This window comes from Chrysemys picta, chromosome 5 (genome assembly GCF_011386835.1).
Source record: "Chrysemys picta bellii isolate R12L10 chromosome 5, ASM1138683v2, whole genome shotgun sequence".
NCBI classification, from domain to species: Eukaryota; Metazoa; Chordata; order Testudines; family Emydidae; genus Chrysemys; species Chrysemys picta.
The window spans coordinates 104,680,141-104,706,401 of NC_088795.1; the positions used below are offsets into that span (position 1 = coordinate 104,680,141).

The 26,261-nt window shown below is 38.2% G+C and overlaps 1 long non-coding RNA gene across 1 annotated transcript; it reads left to right on the plus strand.

Moving 5' to 3' along the window:
- Nucleotides 1–2,638: 2,638 nt before the first annotated feature.
- LOC135984139 (uncharacterized) lies at nt 2,639–7,904 on the plus strand. The gene is made up of 3 exons (XR_010602046.1): nt 2,639–2,735; nt 4,849–4,907; nt 7,651–7,904. It is a non-coding gene; the product is annotated as an uncharacterized LOC135984139 (long non-coding RNA).
- Nucleotides 7,905–26,261: the final 18,357 nt, after the last annotated feature.

Genomic DNA, 26,261 nt, shown 5'->3' on the forward strand with positions numbered 1-26,261 from the left:
TATGAAGGAGGCATCACAACCATTCACTCTGGTACTCCTGACACAATTGTCTGGCTTGACCATCTGAATGTACAATTATAATTGTTGCTCTACATCTACATTAGCCATACAAAGAAGAAGACTGTGTAGGACAAGAAATACCCCGCAAGAAAATAGTAATGTCAAGACTCAAAGATTGCATACAAGTATTCAACAGTTGTCAAGTATGGTGTGTACCAACTGTCTTCTTGGCTTGCCACACAGCACGTTTGAGATGGCTATGTTTCAGTAGTGTATGTGAATCATTTGTAAAGAGCTTGGGATCCTTTGCAATGAAAGATGTTACACTCAGCAATTGTGGATTATTACTTATTCATATACATTTCTTGCCATTTGGCTTAAATGCATTCAGCCTGTTTAGCAACAGCAGAAAACTTGTTCAATCTGTTTTGTTGTGCTGCTAAGAGTGACTAAACATATTTTTGTCAATTGATCAATTTATTGAACCTCCATGGGAAGAGACTATATGTGTTTGTTGTTTTTTGCCATATGTAGAGATACCAGACCCTAGTTTGCATGAGCCCTTCAAATGCTAGTCACATGCAATCCTGCCAATACTGTGGTTTACTTTTATGGAGTCTGTAATTTAACAAAATAACAGGACAGCTTAGAGAATATTTACTTTATTATTTTCATTTGCCTAAAGAACAGACTATAAAACGAGCTTTAAATAGCATCTCCATCTACTTACTTAACTGTGATTGGAACTTCAAGTGTCTATAGAACTCAGGCCCTAAACACCACATATAAATAATCATCTAAAATAATGAATGTCTCCTACCTAGACATCTTGTTTTAGCCTTAGCAAAATTAAGGACTGTGCACTTTCCTTGTAACTGTGATCAGCATCCATAGTCATATCTAAAGTTCAGATATATTATGGTTGTACTAAAGACTATATAATTCCAAAACCCAGCAAAGCACAGCATTTGCTGTAGAGTGACCACAATCCTGGGTTACTGACACCTTTGCTATTTATAATACCTGATTTTCAGAGTTTTTTGGCATTTCATATAATTAAATATTACAATTTTCTTGAAATTGAGTTGGCATCAATAAAACCTAGTTATTAACTTGTTCAAAGCTCCCCAAACTGTGGCAGCCTGTGAGCATTCAGAAAGTTTGCATTGCTCCTGAAATTATTATGGATTTGTATTTTAAACTGGGGTTCAGAAAGCCTCCCTCACAGTCAACCCATCTCAGACTGTGATCTCAACAGATCTCACCAGCTAAGAAGAGTAGGGACCTCCTTTATACTTGGAAAGGAGGGTGTTGTAGGGTGACATGATCCCTTTTAGATGCTACAGCTTATCTCCCAGAGATGGTGGAATTAGTGTGAGCCAGGGCTAATAAGAGAGATCTGAATAGTAACTGGGGCATAAGTATCAGCTGAAAGTTTTTGCCTAGTTGATGGCTATCATCTGGGGAGAATGAAGTTAAGAAGACAGAGTGTTAGAGCTTGAAAAGAGAAAATGATACTGAAAGAAAGAAGTCAGGAACAAAGATAGTTGGAGGCATAGGGAAAAGGAAGTTCTCTGGATGACCAGCCTTGAGAGAAACGCAGCGATTGAAGGAAGTTAGACTGTAGGGAAAGTCAATTCCCCTGTTTAGTTGGCCCTGAAAAAAGGGCAGGACTAAAGAAAACCTGGGCCTTATTGGAAACCAAACATTCCTGTGCAGTGGGACTTGGAAGGAAAAGAGAGTCAGGACTAACACTAATCAGTCTCTATGGGGCAAAGGCCTGGGAGAGGGGATAAGGAGGCCGGCATAAAGAAGTGGTGACTCAGAGACCCTAGTGGCTGAAGGACTGTTCCAGTGGTGGCCAAAGGTTGGATTGATGAGGTAAGATACTATAACATTGGAAGGGGCCTGACACTAGCAGGAGTGTGCTCAGATGGTCAGGTTTCAGTTAAAACTATGTATCTGGGAAGCAATTAGGGAATGCTCTGGACTGTTATGCTTTGTGACAGAGCTTCAAGTAAACCCACATACTTCTGCAGGAACTGTCTTCTAGGTCTGCAATTAATCTGTAACTCAGTGTGAAGCCATGAGTCACTCTACAATTAGTTATGCCACCTTGCACATGAGATCCAAAAGTGAGGTCCCTTACTTCATAAGTATCAGAGGGGTAGCCGTGTTAGTCTTGCATCTGAAGAAGTGAGGTTCTTACCCACGAAAGCTTATGCTCCCAATACTTCTGTTAGTCTTAAAGGTGCCACAGGACCCTCTATTGCTTTTTACTTCATAAGAACATTAATGCTGTGTGATTTTCCACCAGAAAAGGGACATTAATTCCAGTGCTGTGGCCATATGCCAGCTTAGTTATGTTCTGTTGGCTGTGACAGACCCAGACCAGTGGGGTACAGGAATCTGGTAGAGGGCAAATATACTGGTCCTGGATGAGTACTTTTCTGTTCCCTGAGTGACCAGAGAAGGGGCTGCACTAGAGTAATCAGGAACCTGCTAGAACCAGTTAAGGCAGGCAGGCTAATTAGGACACCTGGCGCCAATTAAGAAGGAGCTGCTAGAATCAATTAAGGCAGGCTAACCAGGGCACCTGGGTTTTAAAAGGAGCTCACTTCAGTTTGTGGTGTGAGTGTGAGGAGCTGGGAGCAAGAGGTGCAAGGAGCTGAGAGTGTACTGCTGGAGGACTGAGGAGCACAAGCATTATCAGACACCAGGAGGAAAGTCCTGTGGTGAGAATAAGGAAGGTGTTTGGAGGATGCCATGGGGAAGTAGCCCAGGGAGTTGTAGCTGTCATGCAACTGTTACAGAAGGCACTATAGACAGCTGTAGTCCACAGGGACCTGGGCTGGAACCCGGAGTAGAGGGCGGGCCTGGGTTCCCCCCAAACCTCCCAATTCACCTGGACTGTGGGTTCTTCCAGAGGGGAAGGTCTCTGGGCTGTTCCCCAACCCACATGGTGAATCTCTGAGGCAGGAAAATCCGCCAATAAGTGCAGAACCCACCAAGATAGAGGAGGAACTTTGTCACACTGGTGTCAAGAATAGGATCTTGGGGTGCACAGCGCGGCGGAAGAAGGAGAGTGATTTAAAAAAAAAAAAAACAAAAAAAAAAAAGGGAGAGGGTTTATTTTTTTTCACCATAATGGATGACATAGTGCGGGCACTGATACAAGCTACAGCTAAATAAAAAGAATAATGGAGATATCCCATCTCCTAGAACTGGAAGGGACCTTGAAAGGTCATTGAGTCCAGCCCCCTGCCTTCACTAGGAGGACCAAGTACTGATTTTGCCCCAGATCCCTCCCTCAAGGATTGAGCTCATAACCCTGGGTTTAGCAGGCCAATGCTTAAACCACTGAGCTATCCCTCCCCCCAATATATGGGGTTCAATTCCTTTCTTTTGTTTTGTGTGGGCATTTGTTACTCCTGAGGAAATTCTGCACCAAAAAAATAAAAATTCTGCACAAAATATTTTAAAATTCTGCAAATTGTATTTGTTAAGTAAATGTGGAGGTTCCAGCATGGCCTTGGGGAGCACAGGCCACTGGCTGCACAGAGGCGGGAGATCACTGTGCAGCTCCCCTGGGACATGGACTCAGCAGTGAGGCTGCACCCAACCCTGACACAACGCAAGGACCAGGCCTGTCCCAGAAACACCCCAGGGCCCTGCCCCTCTGTGCCCGGTGTGCCAGTTGTGGGCAGGCAGGCTCAGCAAAGCAGGATCCAAGTGTGGAGGGGCTTATTGTCGGGGATAGGGATGTGGATTGAGAGGGTTCTGTGTAGGGCAATCTGGGTGTGTGTGGCTCAGTGGGGGATCTAGGTATGGGGGGGGGGATCTGGATGCACAGGGCTTGTTGAAGGGTTCTGGGTGAAATGGTAATAGGACTCTGCATAGGGGTCCAGGTGAAGATGGCTGGGCTCAGAAGGGGTGTCTGGGTGTATGAGGGATAGAGCTCAGAAGAGGGGTCTGGGTGTGCGGTGCTCAGTGGAGGGTCCAGATGCTGGGGTAGTGGGGCTCAGTGGGGTGGGGATCCAGGTGCATCTGGTTGGGACTTGGTAGGGTGGGGATCTGGGTGCAGGTGGCTCATTGGGGTGGTCCAGGTACAAGGGGATTGGGGATCATCAGGGTGGGTTCTGGGTGCAGACGGTTGAGTCTTGGCAGGAGGGTCTGTGTATGAGGGGATTTGGATTCATGGGGGCTGGACAGATGGGGGACCAGCTCCCTATACAGTAATCCCTCCCCCTGCAGCTGAGGAGTGATCGGTGCAAGAAAAGCAGGGCAAGGGGGAGGGAGTTTGCAGTGCTTCCTACTGCCAGAGGAGAAATCTGGGGGTGTGTCTGACACATCCCCAGATGCCATGCAGGGAAAAAGGAAGTCCCATCCTGCCCAGCCAGAACTAGCAGCTGAGCCTGGCGCAGGAGAGGAGCCACCAGCAGAGTCCTCCCCAGTCCTGCCTGCACCCCACAGTGATTTACTTCTCTGCTGGCTGCCCTGGGCACCAGAAACATACTGGTGGGGTGGGTCACGTGACTGCTCTTATGGCTTACCTTTGCTTCCCCATCAGAATTTCATTTTTCTGCAAAGAAGTAAAAAAAATCTGCAGGGGACATAAATTCTGCACATGCGCTGTGGCACAGAATTCACCCAGGAGTAATTTGTGGGCCAGCAGGCTGGGACTTCCTAGGAATGACAAGGTACAGGAAAGCCAGGAAGTCAGTCTGTTTTCAGTTGAAAATTTCTACCTATAATACTAGTTTTAAACAAAATGCATCTTAAATAACATATTTTAAAAACTGAAAATAATGTCATTAAAGATCTGATGGATGATACTATATTTCACAGGGCAGAGGTGCCTGGTACAACACAACATTGTAGTATGCCAGCAAAGCCTACACAATCTGGTGGGTAGAAGACCATATTTACTCTGAAGTGAATTTTAGTCCTTGTCTATAAAGTGAATCCTGTAAATAATGGGAATCAATAGAATACCATAGTTGCATCATTTCATTATATTTTACCAATATGAGGTTTCTTGCAACTACATAGTATCATTGAACTATATGTGAATTGCACATTCTGTGTTTGGACTAGGACTATTTCTGTATATGAATCTTACCTGCTCAAACCTTACTCTAGGTTGCATTTTCCCAGTCTTCAAACCATCTTTGTGTCTTGTGTGCTTGTAAGGCAATTGATATAAGGTATGTGTGGAGACCTCTACCATAGGAAGTCTGATGACAGAGGTTGCTATTGAGTCAAACACACTGGCCATTTATATAGTCTTAACATATACAGCCACACTGAAAACAGAGGTTGCAATGTGATTGACTGCAAAAACAGCTGCACATTTGCTGTACCCACAAAAAATACATTTACATTTGAAAAGTACTACCTGCTAATCAGAAAACTGATTAGCATTTATTTAGGTATGCATTTCCTAGCTCTTATGAACAATTTCTAAGGTGCATTTCAATGCATTTATTACTCTTTCCTTCAGATATTTGATTAATACAGTGTATGAATAAAATCAGTAGTTTGTTATCTCCATAACACAGCAAAATTACTTCTAAAAAGGCAAAATCTTTTTTTTTCTAACCATTAGGAATGGTAACATGGTAAGTACATGTAAATGGAATCATGCCTGCTGAGGGGAAAAAAACATTTTTCAGTTTAAAATGCAGCAGTAAAGTTTAATCAACTCCTGATGCTTCAACAAAAGGACTCTTAAAAGAAGGAAACGAGGTATTTAACTTGCAAAAAATCATGTTTCAAACCTGTCTGACTCTGTGGGCAAGCCATTTGTTTCTAAAATATTGACTTCCAAAGTCTACATGGAGTTCATTGTGCATGACTTCTTTCACAAAATAATGTAGCTCTCACCAAAGTAATGGTGCCAATATGTTCAACAATATCTATGGAATCCTCCAGTCACCATATTCCTAGTACAATTGAACAGAATATATTTCACTCACATAAATCAGTAGAATGAATACATATTGCATTTGTTTCATTATGCCATAGTTGATTTTAAACACTAGCCAGCAGCAATGTCAAATTATCTAATGCAGCTTATAAAGTGCTTTAACTCAGTATCTGAAAGAATAACACATCTCATTTAAAATGGCTTTTCTAAATTTGCCACCTTTTAGAAATAAGCCCAGAAGCTCTAATATGAACTAAGAGAGGGGCTTGTGGGAAACTAAGCTCTATAGATAAATTTCACCAGCAAAAACAGATGCAAATCCATCTTTTCCTTCAGAGATGATAGTATATGTGAATCAATATTGCTCACTGCAGTTTCTGATACCCAGCAGAGTAAGTGCCACTTTCAGTGGTTAACACTTTGTACCCACTCAGCTGGACCTAACATTCCTAGATGAAGAGGTCTACTAACTAACTGATGAGAGGTCAACAGTTGTATTTATGTTCTGATTTTGTAAAGTTTCTGGTTTTGTTTTTGTTTTTTTTTATTAATAGGGTCTGACCCTGTGAGCTGGTGAGCACCACATACAATTTTGCCCATAATACTTGTCATTTTAATATGTGATCCAAAACTGTAACCTTTACTATCCAGCAATCCGATAGGACCGGTTTTAAGGGGAACATAAAGTTATAATTGACTTTTTTCTTGTGGATTATTTTAATAGCAGAACACTGCATACATTGTCTGGGATTCTTTGCAAAAATCTCTGGGCCACATGCACATATGTGAAAATACTTAATTACTTGTAATTTTAAAATGGCTGAATCAACTTTCTTCAAATTTGGCTTTTTCTTAGATGCACTGAGATTTATAAGAACAATCAGAAGATCTATATAAGCCAAGGTTGGAGCAAAAAAAATGAAGGCATTTTTAAGTTATGATTTAAGTTATGATTTTTAAGTTATGGTTTTTCAACCGTGCATACGTTTCTTAACTTTACACAAATAATTCAGAATCGTTTGAAGTATTTTGCTGAAATTTAACCAAAATCTATGTTAAATAGGTTGAACCTGAGTGTTAGAGAAAGGTCACTTGTCCTTTATGAAAAAAAAGTGTTAATTTATGCTTCTATTTAAATTATTTCTATTTATTATTTAAGTGTTCTGTTACTTACGCATTATTTATGGTTCTGTTTAAAACAACAATATTATTAAATAACAATCCCACAAATTGACAGATGGATATACTGAAGAAAAGAGAAAAATATAGAGACTGCATATAGATATATATACTTGTACACTACCTAAAACTTACTTAAAAATCAGCCCAATGAGCTAAATTACAGATCAAATATGCCTAGTCAATAATATCAGGCTATCCTAATGCTCTTGTATAATTAAACTACTAACAGATTCTAAGATTACCTGACACGAAGATAGCTCAGGCTCCTGACAGCACTGCATTTACCACTGGAGATGACAAATTTTAGCTTTTCAGACCTAAGGATTACAGAGAAATGTATACACACTCACTGTTCAAACAACAACATGACCCACATTTCATAGTATCAGACCTCACTCCAGTGATGGATTATTTGTAGCATGGCATCTTTCAGGAGCAAACTTTGTTGAATTATTGGGCAAAATTCAAAGACTCAAAGATGATTTCCCTGCTTCAGGAAGGAATACTTGTAATAACTTTGCTCCTTTCTTCCCTTTTAGCCTCAGAATTTCAATTTGCCAGTATCCTGTCTCATTCATGATCATCTAGTGCCTGATCATCACACACTGAGAATGGAAAGAATCCCATTCACTTTAGTGGAAGTTGGATTACCTCCTTAATGAAGATAAACATTGAAGTTATTTCACTCCCTGGTACTCTGGCTCTAATACTACCAGCCTTTTAGGGCTTCCACCACCATGTCTTTGGCAGATAGATGAATGCATCTGTACATTATTGCATTTTGTGTTCCCGGGTGTCTGACATAACTTAACATTTCCTGCTTTTAAAACAAACAAACTGGAAACTTGACTCTTTAAGTAGATATTTTCTGGAGCTGATCAGAAAACTACTGACAGAAGTTTTCCATTTAAAAAAAAAATGCAAGTTTTGTCAAAACTGAAACAGTTGTGGGAATAGGAAAAATGACAAAAATAATTTCTTGTTAAATTTCATTATCAAACCGTTTGTTTTAATAATGTTGAAACATCTTTCAGTGTGGTAGAAATATCTTGTTTCTACTGTATCATTTATATTATTTCTATTATATGAATATTTAATATTTTAATATAATCAAAATGAAAGTTTATTAAAGGTATACATCGCCCTGCCTCAGAGTGTAGGGTTGGACAAGATGACCTCTTGAGGTCCCTTCCAGCCCTACATTTCTATGATTCCATGAAATCAAACAATTTAACATTGAAACAAAACATTTTGATAATCCCTAATCAGAATTTTTGTTTTGTGGGAAATTTAGAAATTTAAACTTTTCATTCCCATTTGGAATGGGGAAAAAAACAAATCTCAGAATGAAATGTTTGCTTTCCAGCCAGCTCTAGTATTTTCTGTTGCAATCTGTCAGCCTCTGTGTAGAGCACACTTTTAAAATGATGACACTTAGACTATTTAAATATCTTGTTTTACAGTATGTTTCATTATAGTTTTTTACTGCCCTGTCTCCACATATGGTGTGGGGAAGTATGATTATACTCACTTCCCACATGGGTAAACTGTGGTATCAAGAAGTTAAGTGACTTGCCTAAGGTCACACAAGTCACTGGCAGAGGTGAGAGCAAAACCAAAGGATCCTGACTCCTAGTTCTCCATGATGACCTCTGGACAATAATTTCTGAAACATCCCCCAAAATGGTATTTTTCACACTCGGGTGTCCAAGGATCAAGATCCCCACCACTCCCCCCTTCGCCTCTTCCCTTCATGGCAGGGACAGTGTCTAGCTTTGTTGTACAATACCCACCACAACAATTTCGGATCCAGATCAGGGTATCTGAGTGCTCCCACAATATTAGTAACTACATACAAAAAAAAAAATTAAAAGAATATTGAGATTATAAAATCAGGCACCCAAAAGTTACAAAATAACCAAATTAAGGTTACAGGTACAAAGTGATGAACAACTGAAACCAGGGTCTTATAATGGGAAGTGTCTTAAAGTGGGAACCTTAACTGTAGGCAGTGTAAGTATTTTTGCCTACAATAACTTTCAGGAAATTGTGACTTTCATCAGAATGGCAATCATGAGTTCTACTAGAAAACAAACTAGGTCAACAAAAAGAGGGAAGACAGGTATTTATTTTTTCTCTCTCTCTCCCTTCCCCTCTCCCCCAAACACCTTAACATTGTATTTCCTCACTGCATAACACAGCAGGTACTTCATATGCACAATAAAGTATAGAATGCTACATGTGCCAGAAAAGAACAGAGGAAAAAATACAATTGAGTATCTAATATATTCAGCGCTGAACCTGTTATGTGAGGTTACAGTGTTTTCCAAGTTTATACTTGACTAAATTAGCAAGGCCTACAGCCACTCAAATCTAATTTGAATTGTTATCTGCAGCCCTAATTGCCAGGCCCTCTACACCCAACTAGTGAGTGACTTCTGCTTTCATTACCCCACTCTTACTGCTGATAGTAAATTAAGTACTCAACCTAGGATGATTTTCTTCTATTAAAACAAAACAGAGACATACTGATTAAATTTAAACTGTCAGGTCTTATTTCATTTATCACTATTACCATTCACTGGAGAGTATAACTAGTCATTTTCTTTTGTGATATTTCCATTTAAACTTTTGTCATCAGATGCAAAGCATGGCAATAGCTGAATTTATTTTTTCAAACTATTAAATTTTTATGGATGTACCTAATGACTGCCAGTAATCAGCATTTTATAAATTCCTAAGTGTGATTTATGTAGCTTTGAGGACAGTAGTGATTACAGCTAGCTGAAAAAAATGTTGACAAAGATATACCAAAGAAATTAAATTTTTCTGCAAAATTGTGTCAATTGGGTAAATTTTCATTTAGAAGAAAAAATGGGAAATTTCAAGTGTCAAAATATTCCATTCCAACAATTTCTGAATGAAAAGTATTGATTTTTCATTTTGAACTGGTGTTTTGTTTTGAAATGTACTTTATATAAAAATGAAGGTCAAACTCAAAACAATGTTTCAAATTTACAAAAAACAATGTTTTGCCTGAATACTTTAACTTCATTTAATAAAAAATTAAAATTGGCTTTACCCAATTCAGTATCATGTCATCCATCTCCCCCCGAATCTCAATTTTTGATCAGACAAAAAAATCCACTTTCTCACCAGTTCCAATAATCAAGGTCCACCTTGATTTCAATGGACTTTTGACAGGCCCCTTCTGTGGTTATTGCACCTTATGGTCATCCCTTATAGTCAGGACATTCCTTATGGTGGAGTTCAAAAAACACCAGCGAGATGTAGTTGATGCTATAAAAGAAGAAATAAAGCACTCTTTGTCTTGGTCAGATTTTTGTTTATATTTTTAAGCTCATTTGATTATATTTAATATTGGCTGCTTGCTGCTGGTAGCTTCAGGGAAGAAATCATGCTGAAAAATGAAGCCTCAATGAAGTAGCAAATTTTTTCAGCTTACATCAGCAAAGACTGAGGAAACAAATGCCATTTATTAAGGCCTTTTCATCTATGAGTGAGGTATAAATTGTACAGTACATGACTTGCAGAAACTTTTATTTGATCATCAAGAATAATGAAATATTGAATAAAAGATTAGTTTCTCTTCAGAAAACTCTCTTCCCCAAGGGACGTATTTGAGAAGTTTGACATTGTTTTTCAAGATGCAGGGAGAAAGTCCATCTCCTACCTGGACAGGATTTATTATTTCAGAGGTAATGAAAGAAAATAATAAAAATAGACAAACTCAAAAAATTAGTTTCCTGATGAGCATATATAGGAGCATATTTGAACTTCTACACACCTCAGACTTTACCCCCCCAAAATTTAGGCTATTCATGATGATTTGGCATTACTGGTATTGTTGCTAAATTGTATAGTCAATTGCTTAACCACACTTTGGTTTGTTATGAAATATAGACATAAGATCAAATAAACAATGTCAATCAGGTTTATTAATATAATACAGGAAAAAGGCTCTATATGTTACTAGTCTCTGAGAAGCCATCTAATGCAGTGATGACCTTTTGCATGTGTGCTCCCCAAAGTTACACACTTCAGCTGGTATTATATTATCAGGACATTCCTTATGGTGGAGTTCAAAAAACACCAGCGAGATGTAGTTGATGCTATAAATGAAGAAATAAAAGGGAATTGGATGGGAAAAGGGAAGGGCTACTCCTAACTGTTTCACTTTATTGTTTGTTTTTTGATGATTTTACAACTTACACATTTCTTTACACAACATTAAAAGCCAACCTGCCAGTTTGTCCCCAGCTACCTCTGTTCCTTCCTTATCTTTGTTTTGGATGCTAACATTCCAATATTATCTGTGAAGGTACTTCCCTCACTTGTACTAAGACATAGAACAAATGTATCTTGATTTTGACAAGTTTCCTACCTGTTCATGCCAAATATTTGCTTTCACCAAATGCAAGGTGTTATGGGATACTTAGCATAAGTGAATAGGATTATGATATAGACCAGTTTAGGCTACATCACTACTACAATATTTGTGCTTCATGCATACTAATGTGTATATATATATATGGTGTGGTAAAGCATGTTATTGATTTGATATATACAATATGCTCCCGGTGGCAGCAACAAGGGAAGAGCTTGCCATAGGCTTTGTGAGGCCTTGTTCATCTGTGGAAGCCCCACTGAATTTAAGACCTGGTTTTCCTCCCCTCCCCGCAATCATTCATGTCCCCTCTTGACTGAAACTTTCCTCAAGATGTTTAAGAGTTGGTGGCCTCTAGTGAACCACAGACTTTAAATGTTTTTTGAAGCCACGTGAAGACACAGTGCAACTTTCCAAACAGGGGGTGAGAAATAGTTAACTTATTCCTCCTGTTACTAATATCAAAATGGCTATAGATTATGAAATAGTATTTCAGCTTGTAAGCCAGGTGTAAGTATATGATGCATGGCCTCAACACTACAGCTGTCCTATTCCCACAAAACATCTGGATAGGTGTGTAGGCTAGCCAGCTATGTCCAGAAGATCCTGAATGGAATTAAATGGATCTGATGACTCCTACAGAAACTGGAAGGCAAAGCAAAGGGAAAGCATGGCACAGGGCTGCTTCCCTGGATGACAACACTGACGTAAGCATCATAGGAGTGAGGGGTCTAGACTGCTTGAATAAGGGATGAAGGGTTGGATTTCTTCCTTGAGCCCAAAATGTATGAATCATATAGTTTTCCAGGGCCAAAAAAATCACAAACCACCTCTAAACTGATGCCCAGAGTTTAGTATGTAGTCATTAGCAAATAAAATGGAATTTATACCTGCAGATGGGATCTGTACTTTCTTACCGGGAAGCCAGATATCTTAACTAACAAATTTTATTTAGTGGAAACAATAGGAGGCAGAGGGGGTATATGACCATTCTTCTGATGGTCTGTTCTTGATGTTTATGGCTCAGAGTCACTATTTAGGATCCTCTGCTACCTCTGTGTGACCGTAGCTATCAGTGCATTATTTTTTCTTTACAAGTAGCAAAAGACTAACAATTTCTTTCTGAAGCAGAGCTTGACACATGATCTTTGACTTTGATTACCATAAAGTGCTCTGCATGGAGCTACCTTTCAAGACTGCTTGGAAAATTCATCTAGTGTGGAACCCATTTTCCCATTTCCTTCAATTAGCACAGAATGCATCTGTACAGGGAGTCTCATACATGACTGCTCCATGGTATGCAATGGCTTTTATTTCCAGGTGCAGTAGCTTTGATTTAAAACTTCTGTTATGGTTTGGGTCCTAAGTACCTAAAAATTTTTCCTCTTAATGCCTAATAATGAAATCAGGGTAGTCAATGGATTTTTATATTGCTTTTAGCAAGATCAGGGTCAAACTTACTGTTTTAACCCATCTGATGAGATCAATTAGGATGCATTACTTGAAGACCCAGCATTTTTATATTAGGAGATGTAGGCCGGAATTCTTAGCCTTTGACTCTGGAATGTATTTCTATCCTTGCCTGCTAGCACCAGAATGTAAAAACCTGGCTCCAATGAAATCAATGGGAATTTTGTCATTGATTTCATGGGACCAGAATATCACTCAGAATCTGTTCACCTTTTGGGCAAACTACAAATCTCTTCTGTTTACTTAGCATTTTTGGGAGGTGATGGATTGAGAGGATAGGGTTGTGTTTTGTGGGTGGATTTAAATGAGTTTACAAGGGCCTTCACATCTTTTCCAGTTGTGAATGTTGATGAGTGGTTATATACCATTTTAAAATGTACTTAAAGATTAGTTTATAGGCTCTGTAGATGTACAAAAGAATAAATGCATAAATTACATTTGAATATTTGCACAAGTAAATGTTTATACATGCAAAACTGCACTAAAATGTTGAGGTTGAAGGGAACCCTCTTTAAAATTCTGGTTCATACAATAAGAGTTGGAAATTAATCCAGTTTTCTGGATCTGCAATTTATTTGGTATAAATCATTCACCATATATCCCTGGAACAAAGTGTCAGAGTTAGGGAATTTGGTGAAAAGGTAAAGAAGTTTGGATATTTAACAAGAACGGAGTTTCATTATCTTTGAGATGTACCTGAGGGTAAAAACCCACAGCATGTTCAAAGTAAACTTACTGGGAAAAATACTTATTATTCAGGGACTAAGAAATAAGGAAGAAACAGCACAAAGAGGATTGTATATACCCTTCAAGGTTTTTCACCTGCAGAAATCGCAGTACAGAAGGAACCAGGGGCAATCATCATATTTCAACATCATGATGAATGAGTTTCTTGTCCACATGTTTAAAAGACACAGCCAGACACACAAACCAAAACAATGTTAACACCCTGAATAAATATTAAAACAGCATCACTTTTAATTCAATTTGCTGTGATGAAACTATATTGTGTCAGTAGTAGAGGATGGATTAGTCTTTTAATTAGGCTTGTTAAGAACTATTTTGTAGCTTTAAACCACAGCCTCTTTTGTCGGGGGATCACATGGTAGTGCAAGCCCCTTGAGGGGAGCTAGGAAGGGGAAAATACAAGTTGTCTATTGATTTTTCCTACACTATTCATTTTATTTATCTCTATCATAAGCATTTTATTTGCTCCCATTCTAAATTATATCATTTGATGATGAAAACCTGGACCTATGGAAGATTTTGAAAAACAAGTCTCATAAAATCCAATGAAGACCTATAAAATCTTTGTCAGAAGTACTGACAGAAATAATAGACTCAAAACAACTGACATGAAACAAAGCTTTATCAGAAACTTGCATTAAAGAGACTACAAATATGACGGCACAAATCAGCATTCATAATTTAAATCAAATTAACATTGCCAGTGATAAGCATGTAAGTTCAGACTACCACATGCTGCCCTCAATAACTTTTCACATTAATGTAGCTAAAATTTCATCTTCATTTCTGAATTTATGATACTTTATACTATTGTCCAATTATACTTAATTCAATAATATTAACACCTGCAGAGGAAAATCATGCCTTCAATCTATTACAATTTTGGAGAGTATTAGCAAAACAGTGCATAAAGAAGAAGCAGTCAATATTTGTTTGGACTTTGACCTAATAATCGGATATGTTGATTAGTATTTCTACAATGCTATATAACAAAACATTGTAGAAATGTGAGAATGGTCTGGGAAATCAGGTTAAAAGCTCTTTTTATCCAGGAAGGAATTAATTGCAAAGTTAGCAGAAGACTCTTCTCCTTTCGCCCAATCAGGACATGGAGGGAACCATGGAAGGTTCTCCACCCAGTCCCACTGAAAATGAGAAGAATCTCCTGCCTCCTTTGCACTATATTCCCCCTTCAAGGGACCCTATAGCATGTCTGGAGAATCCAGAATCTGTTCCTTACAACCGATAACATAGGGATGGAAGAGTGTGGGCCTTCATCAGGGCATTGAGGGAATATGCATTTTCTGCCCATACCCCTGCATGAAGCCCAACTGAAAAGGGAGAAATTCCTCCCATAGTCACCTAAGTGGTGTTCCCTGGCAATTCAGTTCTGTTGGAGCCAGATTGCCTGGATGTCCGAGTGGGGCAAGGTTCCCAGAGATAGTACAACTGGCCTCCAATGGATCCCTTAGACCCACATAGAGTTCAGAGAACCTGTCGACTCTGATGCCAGACTCCATGCTTCTTCCACAAGAGAGAAGACAACCAACCTACCGCTTGATAAAATCTGGAGAAAGCTCTCTGAGATTCCCCTCAGATTTCTTCCCTTGCCTTTTAAGGTTTAAGAAAAATTTAGTGAATTTATTTATTAAGCACCAATGGTTTGCTTGATGCTATACAAAACACAAATGAAGGTTCAGTCCCTGTCCAGAGGAGAATACATTCTGAAAATGCCTTCTGGTTGAGTACACAAATAAGGTCTGATTCTTTCTTACACTACAGCCTCTTCGTGCAATACTTCCCAAATCACCAGGTTAATGGACCAACCGCTAGACCTATATTTTCCTTTTCATCAATACTAACTCTGATTTCCTTCTCATTACACACTGTGAAAGCAACTCTCTGAATGATCACCCTGGTCTAGGTTAAGTGATTCCTATTCCTTCCTCACTCTGGCTCTCAAATAGTTGTTAATATTTCCACTGTGAGATCTCAGCAAGACTTGGGCTTAAGCCTACAACTGTTTCAAAACTTCATGAATCCCAAGGCTTCCCTACATCATGGGTGTATATCTGATACTGAGGAAGCTTTAAAGAGCATGAAATACCAACATGGTAGCCAGGTTAGCAAAGCCGTCCTAACCTGATAAAGTTTCATGATTAATTTGTCAGCACAATTAGTTCAGATTGTTGTGGGTAAATCACATCATGCCTCAGATACAGATCAGGGTATTTATTCAAACTGATCTGTACCATTAAAGAGGTTTCGTTTCAGGTCTATTTAAGTTCTGAGCTGATTTAGATTAGAAACTAAAAGCCTTATTTTGAAGCACTGGAATAATTGTGAAGACAATAAAGTCTAATGATGAAAATGAATTCCATTGCCATAAAACTCTCTTTTTAAAAGAAAAATGTCATACCTCTTACTATTAACTCCTTAGATTATTATGAATAATTAAAAATATAATTTACATTTTACTGCTTACACTGCTAGTTAATTCTTTGCATCAGATATAATGTTGAGGAGCATTGTATAAATGCATTGCTTGGATTTGATTAGGGTGAATAGATTCAGCTTGGTTAATGAAAATCGACTGATGAATTTCACTTTTGTTTATGATCAATATATAGTCATTTTCTAATTCTCATGCAATAGCACAAAGTTTGACTTCATAACTTTACAGAGCAATGGTTAAATTATGATACTTGAATCCTGTTTAGTGTTTTTTCTTCAGATTACATTTTGTAAAACATTTTTAAAAAATCAGAATTTTGATCCTAAAATGCCTCTCCTTTTTGAATTGAGCAATTTAGCTACAATACATAATGAACTCAATCCTGTGGAATGGTATGACTTCAGTAAAGCAAGCCTAGGCCAGTAAAGCATATATACTAATTTCCACTTTCCCAGGGGCATAAAAAAACAGACTATTTCAGCTGATGGACACCACCTATTCTATATGATAACTGGTAAATTCAGACATTGCACATAGCTTCTATCTGTATTTATTTGGACTACAATACTTCTTCATGACTAAAATATGTGGTTATCTTGGCCACCATCTTTATATATTGCATTATTGACAATGTACATATTTTTTGCAGAATCCTGGAATAGTTGCTATGCCAATTATGACTTAGACAAGAAGTTTTTGTTAGGACAATGTATTGTCTATCCCATTTAAATTGCTTCTCTTTCAGGAGTTAAATGGAATTCAATAGAAATCACCCAGTAGGGCATAACATCTCACAGAGTTTAGGCAAATTTTAAGTGGACTTCACTCTAGACATCTTTTTGCAATGAGCCCTATAGATGCACTATTGAAAAAGGAACTTTCCTTGGTTATTTTTATTTTTAAAAAGTTGTCCCCAAGTACCCCAGCTAACAGGCCTTAAAGGACAGCTCCTTTGTATTTCATGCACTGAATGGTCAGCATTAAAAGTGGAGGCATTAAAAAAAAATCTGTGATGAGCCACTCACTAACTGCAAAGTGGCCTCTTTTAAAACTGGTTATATAATCATGTTCCTCATCTATGCTGCTGGGTGAAAAGTGTCTATCGCTATTGTGCAATTGGCATTGGGATCAGAACAGTTTAGCCTTAAGGGACTATTTTCTCTTCACCTTTGTATGTTTACTATTACTTTTTTTACTATTGGAAAGCTGTAAAAAGATACAATGCACAGTGAATGAGAATGATTTACTGGGGAATGAAACACAGGCGTTTTTCTCATGCACAGCTAAATTGAAGTAGCTAAACATGTCTCTTTGCATCCTACACACATATACACACTTCAGATGCACTTTCAGTCTTTCCTCAGATCTAGTCTCCAAAAACACCTTCTCTTCAACTCCCTTTTAGTGCATATGTTTCTGTCAATGTCTAATACCCCATCTCTCCTCAACAGACAATATCATTTTGGTCAAAGTGCAAATGTATCATTGGATATAACTGTATATTTCTTTTCTCTTACACCTTATCTGCAAATTTGAAGGAAGGGGTTTTTTTTGGTTTTTGTTTTTTGTTTTTTAACTAAAGAAAAATTTGGAATTCATTAACTTTTGCATAAGCAAAAGCTGTTTTGAAACAATAGTAGGTAAATGTGTATAAGGAGGCAGTTTTAAGGTTGTGAGTTTTAGTTGTGCAACCATAAAATTTCATTGACATGGGGGATTAGGTGTTAAAAAATACAATCAACGCTTATTATTTGAAAGAACACTTTGGATTCATGCAGTTCAGATGTTACATTGTTTTAAAGTATTTCTTCTGATATATCCTGCGGAGAATGGAAGGAGTAGAAAATGTATTCCTTTGGACCAAACCCTGTCAGAAAAAGAGGAATTAAAAGCATACTGTATTACTCTTTCAACTCAGTAGAAATCTGACATTTCACTCTGTATAACCAAGCATCCATGGCTTTTGGAAGCTTAGGGCTAAAGATGGAGTTTGGAGAGCTACTTTCCACAGCATTATCCTCTTGGAAAAAGAACAAGGGGCTCTCCTGAATAAACAAATTGCTTTCGATGTTAGCTTTCATTAGCAGGAAATTTCACTCCAGGGCTTCAGAAACCTGAGTGGGGAATCAGTTCGACCAGGGGAGCACTGAAGACTATGGCAGATCGAGCCCAGGAAATATGACTGATGAGCCAAATGTTCTTCAAGAATACCTGCAGGAATTCCACACAAATGTTAGAAAATCTGCAGACTAGGTGGGCCATGGTCTGTCTGTTCTGTGCATATCCAAACCTGTCCTCAGCACTTGATGTGATGGAATCTTAACAGCATAATACATATAAATTTCACTGCTCTACAGCCAAAATGCTTCGGAAATAAATGTAGTCAAACTTTACTAATTCTGGGTCACTGAGAATGAAAATGATGCTTAAAATTGTTGATTGGCTCTAGTTTTCAAGATATGCTATTGGGTCAGTATATACGACCCTTGACTTGGGAATGGCGGAGGATAAGTGAGTTATAAAGGGAAGGGATCTCAATTTAAACCAGAAATGACTAAAATACATCTTTGACTGGATCTAGGAATAAATCTATGACTTGGTTTGGACAGTACTTGCTTTTTAGGCAAAACAATGAATGATGCAATCTGAAGCTGGTATTGCATCATACATGATATGAATTGCATCATGTTATTCCTAGAAGTCATGGATGATGCAATCATAACGAAGCTTACATCACTCTGCTGAACAAATTGCCCTATATCAGCTCTAGAAATCATACAGTGTTGTGCTCTCTTATTTGTCAGTGTTTGATTTTGCAAAGGGACACATTTCTGTTTAGCCAAAGTGAGCAGAGATGCCTCGTACTTGTCTGAACAGTGCAGATAACTTCTGCTATGTTTGTGGTGAAGTGACTTTTGCATCACAAAAGCGCAGTATAACCACTATGGTTAAGAAAGCCTATCACCTTTCTTTTGGCTGCAAAATTGGAGAGCAGGACAAGAGGTGGGCCCCACACATATGCTGCAACACTTGTGCAACAAATCTTCGCCAGTGGTTGAACAGGAAAAGGAAATCTAGGCCTTTTGCAGTGCCAATGATTTGGAGAGAGCCAACAGATCATACCAGCAATTGTTACTTCTGCATGGTGCCTCCAGTTGGGAAAGATGTGTCAAAGAAGAAAAAGTGGACTGTGCATTATCCAAACATTCCATCAGCTATACGCCCAGTACCCCACGGAGAAGGACTGCCAGTTCCTGATGCACCAGAATCATTCTCACTCGAGTCAGACGAGGAAGAGGATGAAGCTTCTGGTCCTGAACCATCAATGTCACAGGACCCACATTTTCTCCCATCCTCCTCTGAACCACACCTCGTAACACAAGGTGAACTGAATGACCTTGTCAGGGATTTGGAACTACCCAAGAGTAAGGCAGAGCTGTTGGGCTCCAGACTACAGCAGTGGAAACTCCTGGCAGGTGATGTTAGGGTTTCCATGTTCCATGACCGTCAAAAGGATCTTGTCCCATTCTTCTTCATGGAAGGTGATCTTGTAGCCTGCAACAACATCGATGGTGTGATGGCAGCCCTCAACATCGTTCACGATCCAGATGAGTGGAGACTGTTCATTGATTCATCGAAGATGAGTCTTAAAGCTGTTTTACTGCATAATGGCAATGTTTTGCCATCAATTCCAGTTGGTCATGAAGTCCATATGAAGGAAAACTATGACAACATGAAACAGCTTTTGAGGTGCATAAACTATGACCAACATCAGTGGCAGCTTTGTGGCGATTTGAAGGTTGTTGCTCTCTTGCTTGGTCTGCAGACTGGATACACAAAGTACTGCTGTTTTCTCTGCGAATCGGATAGTCGTTGTCAAGGCTGTATCCCCACTTTGAACTTTAGGATACAAATGTAGGGGCCTGCATAAAAACTTCTAAGCTTAACTACCAGCTTAGCTCTGGTCCCGCTGCCACCATTCCCAATGGATTCCCTCCCTGGGAAGCCTTGAGAAACCTTTCACTAATTCCCTGGTGAATGCAGATCCAAACCCCTTGGATCTTAAAACAAGGAGAAATTAACCATTCCCCTCCTTCCTCCCACCAACTCCTGGTGAATACAGATCCAACCCCCTTGGATCTAAAACAAGGAAAAATCAATCAGGTTCTTAAAAAGAAGGCTTTTAATTAAAAAAAAAGGTAAAAATCATCTCTGTAAAATCAGTATGGAAAATAACTTTAAAGGATAATCAAACTTAAAGAGCTCAGAGGACTCCCCTCTAGTCTTAGGTTCAAAGTACAGCAAACAAAGATAAACACTCTAGTAAAAGGTACATTTACAAGTTGAGAAAACAAAGGAAAACTAACACGCCTTGCCTGGCTATTTACTTACAAGTTTGAAATAGGAGAGACTTGTTTAGCAAGATGTGGAGAACCTGGATTGATGTCTGGTCCCTCTCAGTCCCGAGAGCGAACGCACACCCAAAACAAAGAGCACAAACAAAAGCCTCCCCCCCCCCAAGATTTGAAAGTATCTTGTCCCCTTATTGGTCCTTTAGGTCAGATGCCAGCCAGGTACCTGAGATTTTTAACCCTTTACAGGGCAAAGGATTTTGGAGTCTCTGGCCAGGAGGGATTTTATAGTACTGTACACAGGACAGCTGTTACCCTTCCCTTTATAGTTATGACAGTCGTGCAAGAGATTCCCACTACATCCAAGAAAGATTGGCCACTCCGACAGTCATTGGAGCCTGGGAGGAAAAGTGTTCAGCATCCACCACTTGTTGAATCAAGGAATATTTTGTTACCACCCCTACACATCAAGCTGGGTCTGATGAAGAACTTTGTCAAGGTCATTGACAAAACACAAGCAGCTTTCAAGTACCTCTGTGGAAAATTTCCAAGGCTGAGTGAAGCTAAGATAAAGGAAGCTGTCTTTGTTGGTCCTCAGATTCGTGAACTTCTTCGAGATGATGCATTTGACCATGCACTTCGTGGCAAGGAAAAGACGGCATGGAAAGCCTTCCAGTTAGTGGCAATAAATTTTCTCGGAAACAAGAAGGCAGACAACTACAGGTTGTTGGTGGAAAACTTCCTCAAGGCACACAAAAGCCTTGGTTGCAACATGTCACTAAAGATACATTTTTTTACACTCTCATCTAGATTTTTTTCCACCGAACTGCGGAGCAGTGAGCAACGAGCACCGTGAGCGATTTCACCAGGACATTGCAACAATGGAGAAACGCTATCAGGGCAAATGGAGCCCATCAATGCTTGCAGACTATTGCTGGACAGTGACAAGAGATGCTCCATTTAATGAATACAAGAGACAAGCCAAGAAGCGCCGAGTAGACACTGAATAGGACTAAACTATGTACAGAATAGTTTTTTGCCTTTTGTTTCATAATCAATTTTATTTATATAACCCTTTTGCTGATTTTTAAAGTGTTATATAAAGAGGACAGGTGAAATATTATCATGTAAAGCAACCATAAACACATGAAAAGACTTACGTTTACAATTTATGATTAAAACTCTACTATCTACACAATATACATAGACATAAAATGTAAAAACTTAAATGTCTTAGAAACAGTAGCCAATCAGTTTTTTTAATTGTCATATTTGGATTCAGCACATCAAAATACATAATAAATAGCACATTTTATCTCTGAAGCAGACGACTTCTCAAAAATTGTAGACCAGTGTTTTCAGCTTTGTTTTGTCTTCAAACAAATTTTTCAAGGACATATCTGGATCTGATTGTTTTCTTTTTTTACCTTGTTTTTCTTAACCTCTAAAGTTCAATGTTGTGAAGAACATATTTTCCTACTATGATATTATTAGTTTTGATATTAGTCACAACGTCAATGAATCACCAATATTAATTTGCTCACATTCACAAAATATAGCTTTTAAAGATCATTCATTCTCTGATTGAAGTTAATTAAGTTAACTGACTTTCACTGAGCACAGAATCAGGTGTCTTGAGCAGCAGAGTTGACCACCTATGGACAGGTACATTTAAAATTTAACTCAAAACAGTGCATGTTTTTCACAACAATGCACACTAAAAGAGGTTCAGAGGAGGCAGTAAATGATGAGAGCCCAAGTGCTGCATTTTCTTGACTGTCACCTCATTTATTCCCTTTATACAAAACTAATATAATAGATGTTAGTGTTACTAAAAATTCCAAATAAACAGGCAACAGACTGAAGATAAGCATGAATACATTACACAGTTGTTATATTTAATGGATGTTCAGTGTATACATTTGTACTGTGTGAATTCATACAAGCCTAAATAAATGCTCACTAAATATGGGTAAATGCTGAGTTTTAAAGTGCTGAACAAAATTACCACTTAACTATTAAGGATATACCAAAAGTCACCTCTTGAGTTGTCCAATTTTAATTAAACTGAATATCTCATGTTGTGAGTTGATAGTTTTGCAAACATCAGATCTGATCATTTAATACAAACCTATTGCTTTCTTTCAGTGAGTAGTGAATATTCCAAAGTGAAGTTCAGACATGTGCAATCAACTTGCCATATACTTGTCTCAAAGGGTTAATGGATGTTTATTCTTTGGTTCAGCTCACTACAAGGCTTCTCTTGATTTTTCTAACATAAAGCTTCTTCTACAATATCATTATATTGATATTTTTAAAAAATATATAAAAGGTGAGTGCTTTCATTTTAAAAGCATGGGATGTTTATAATGTGTAGCTGAAATGAAAGTATCAGAGAAACCAAGGAGGTATAGAAACAGAGGACATATCTGAGAAATGAGAGATGAAAGATATAGATGAGTTCTGGTAACACTCGCTCTCTGCTAGTTGAATGTAATGGTGGTCATCTCCTCCACAGCATTTTAATCATATACTATTATTTATGAACAAGTACAGCAATAGTGTTCTGTCAGGCAGTCATATTTTCCATTACTCCAGCCTCTTCTGGCCATTTTATGATCATCTGTGAAATCAACTGTGTCTGTGAGAAAGTTGTCTGCAGTAAATTTATTTATTGAAAAGTGGAGGCAAGTCTTTCTATAACAGAAAGATGAGAACATAAAAGGGATCAATTCAGTGAAAAAATATTCCAGCTGCTGGATTTTTTTAAAATAAAAATCAAGCTTTTTTCAACGTGCAGCCTAGCAAAAATGAAACGTACAGGTATTCAGGATATTCACCACTGAGTTGTTTGACAACTGGCAGTAAGCTGCAGTCTGTACCCTCTACCATACATAGCACAAAAAATATACAGGACAGCTAAACAAAATCTAGAGGATATAGGCTCCCTTTGGCATCTGCCCTAGCAGAACACAAACTGGATTTTTATATCTGGCCTATTCATTCAAGTTCAACCTGGGACAAAGCAAATAATTTACAAAATATACTGGGGATCAGAAGAGTGAGAGAGGAAGGAGGACTTCTGTGCAATTATTCTTCTGATCACAAGTTGGCTGTTGCTGGATTTAAAAATTCACAAGCATAGAAATCTTCCAAGCTTTCAAGGTATCATTGAAAGAAAGACAGTTTAAAGACACAGTTGAAAGACACAGTTTTAAAAAGCATCACCAAACAGCAAAAAACCTTAGTAAAATCATAAATGCATTTTCACATTACTGTGTCAGGCATTGACAGTTCTACATAATTTGTTATTTTTGTTTGTTTGTTGTTACCTTGTTGTCCGGCTATGCCGAAGGAGGACAGGAGACATTTGACATGGGTTTAATCAGGCTGCATCTTTATTAGATGTCTGGAACTACCTGGCAGATAAAAGTGTACAGTGCAGGTAACCCCATGCTTATTCTGTAATTACCCGGGGGGCTTTTACCAGGTCTCCCAATTTTTCCATTCAGGTCCCTCCAACAAATCCATTGCCGGGACCTTATCATCCACCCTACCTTGTAGGAGTGTTAAAGTGGGCTACATGAATGGGGGGTTGGCTCCCTGTTGTACCAAACATAGGAGTCCCCAACTGCCCCTCCCCACCCCATTTGTTCCTTTAATGAACGCCCCTTTTTAAGTCCTTTTCCAAGCCATTTATCCAGTCACTGTATACCTTTCCTATGGAGTACCTGCACTGGACATCCACCACAAGGAGGTGCCAGCAATTAGCTTGTTCCCAGACATCTCCTAATGCCATATTTTATATCAGTTAAAAACATGACAGCAGTTGGACAGGTGAATCCCATCCTCTCGAAACAACTCTGCTGCTCCATATACTATGCCAGCCTATGAAATTACTGCCCCTCCTATGGTCCCAAGGAATGTAGCTACCTCTCTGTTTGCATACTTTCTTTCCCTGTCCACCCTTGGGGGCAGGGGGAGGGGACTCATGGCTTCAGGCAAGACCCGGCGCTGAAGCATGTCTGACAAAACAATGTTAACTCCTGGAAAAAGTTCCAAGATGAGAGCAGGATCCAGATTATTAATGTTATTACTGGAACTGGTTGAAACTCAAATTTTGTTTTGTGAGGAAATTTTGACATTTTGAAATTTGGTTCCAAAATGGAACAAAATTAAATAATTCTGAAACTTTTCAGAAAACAAAAGTCCCTTCCTCCTTCAAAAAAAAAAAAAAAAAAGTGTTTAGACACTTTTCATCTTGAAAAAACTTAATACTTCATGTTTACATATATTTAGTCTTATTTATTGTATTTTTATATTTTCATTTAATATTTATATTATTCCTTAACAAGTCATCAATAGTGTTATGGAACCCTGCTTTTGATTTACCACAAGTTTGTTGACCCCAAGATGTTTCTGTGAAATATATTAGGTTCTATGAATTAGCATTTTCTGATAAAACTCTGTCCATCCTCTGGTTAATTCTGATTTGTTGATTTTTCTCTATGAACATAGCTCTTATATTTTGGTTTTCCTATATGACCTTTTTCTGATCAAGGGTTCTTGGTGTTTATTTTATGTCTCTTATTTCGTTTTCCTGAGTTACTGCATTCTCACAAATTTACAACCTGCCAGTACCAAATCATTGCTAGAAGCTTCACTTGACGATTCATTTTTGTTACTCATCCAGATACGATTGAGGACTTTGAACTGTCACAGACAGTGGTTCAAAGGATTGCATATGAAAGAGAGGCCAATCTTGATGTGACAAATAAGAAAAAGGAATGATCATCGATTACAGAGAGATTGCTTCAGAGAGATTAGAATATAGATGTCTAATCTTCTATATGGAAAAAGGACTCAAAACAAACAAAAGAAAACTTTACCCTTAAATTAAATATCCTAATTTCCCCTTTGTATGGACAAACTGTGTCCTGAGAAATTAGGATGACACAGCAGCCTGAGTTTCTTATGTTCCACGTAATATCTAATCTTTGCTTTTCTTTCTTTCTTTCTTTCTTTCTTTCTTTCTTTCTTTCTTTCTTTCTTTCTTTCTTTCTTTCTTTCTTTCTTTCTTTCTTTCTTTCTTTCACATGCTAATATTACAAACTCTAAGTACTTCTATAGTTATAAAAGCACCTACTAAAATCGTACACTGGGCCAATAGTCATATCACCCTCCATTAATAAGAGACTCGTCTCCCTTTTGGAAACTACTCATCTCACTTATTCATGGAAGGCCCTTCCAGTGTGCCCTGAATGTTATTAAGTGGAATTCAGTTAGGCAATGGGGTAAAGTATTGTGTAAGGGACATAGGTATTAATTCAAGGAAAGAGCAAAAGGGCTCTAAAACACCTTATGTATTCACCTGTGTCTTTAAGGAAGAGTTTTGTGACCCTGATGCAATTTTGATAACGTAAACCAGCTCCGTATATATTTATAGATTTTATTAATAAGAGTAAGCAAGAACATACCACTTAGCTAATTAGAAATAAACAACACAATGATGAAATCAAAATCACAATTAAAATGGAAACAATAAATCATTAGTTTCAAAATATCCAATTACAAAATCAATACAGCATGAAATTAAATTACTTTTCTTGACCCTGAAATGGGAAAATGTAGGCAGGAACCAATGTTATAGTAATGGTCCATTCTCGTATTAGGCCTTTGTGAATGGAAATGGCTCATGGTAGGTAATCTTGTCTCGGT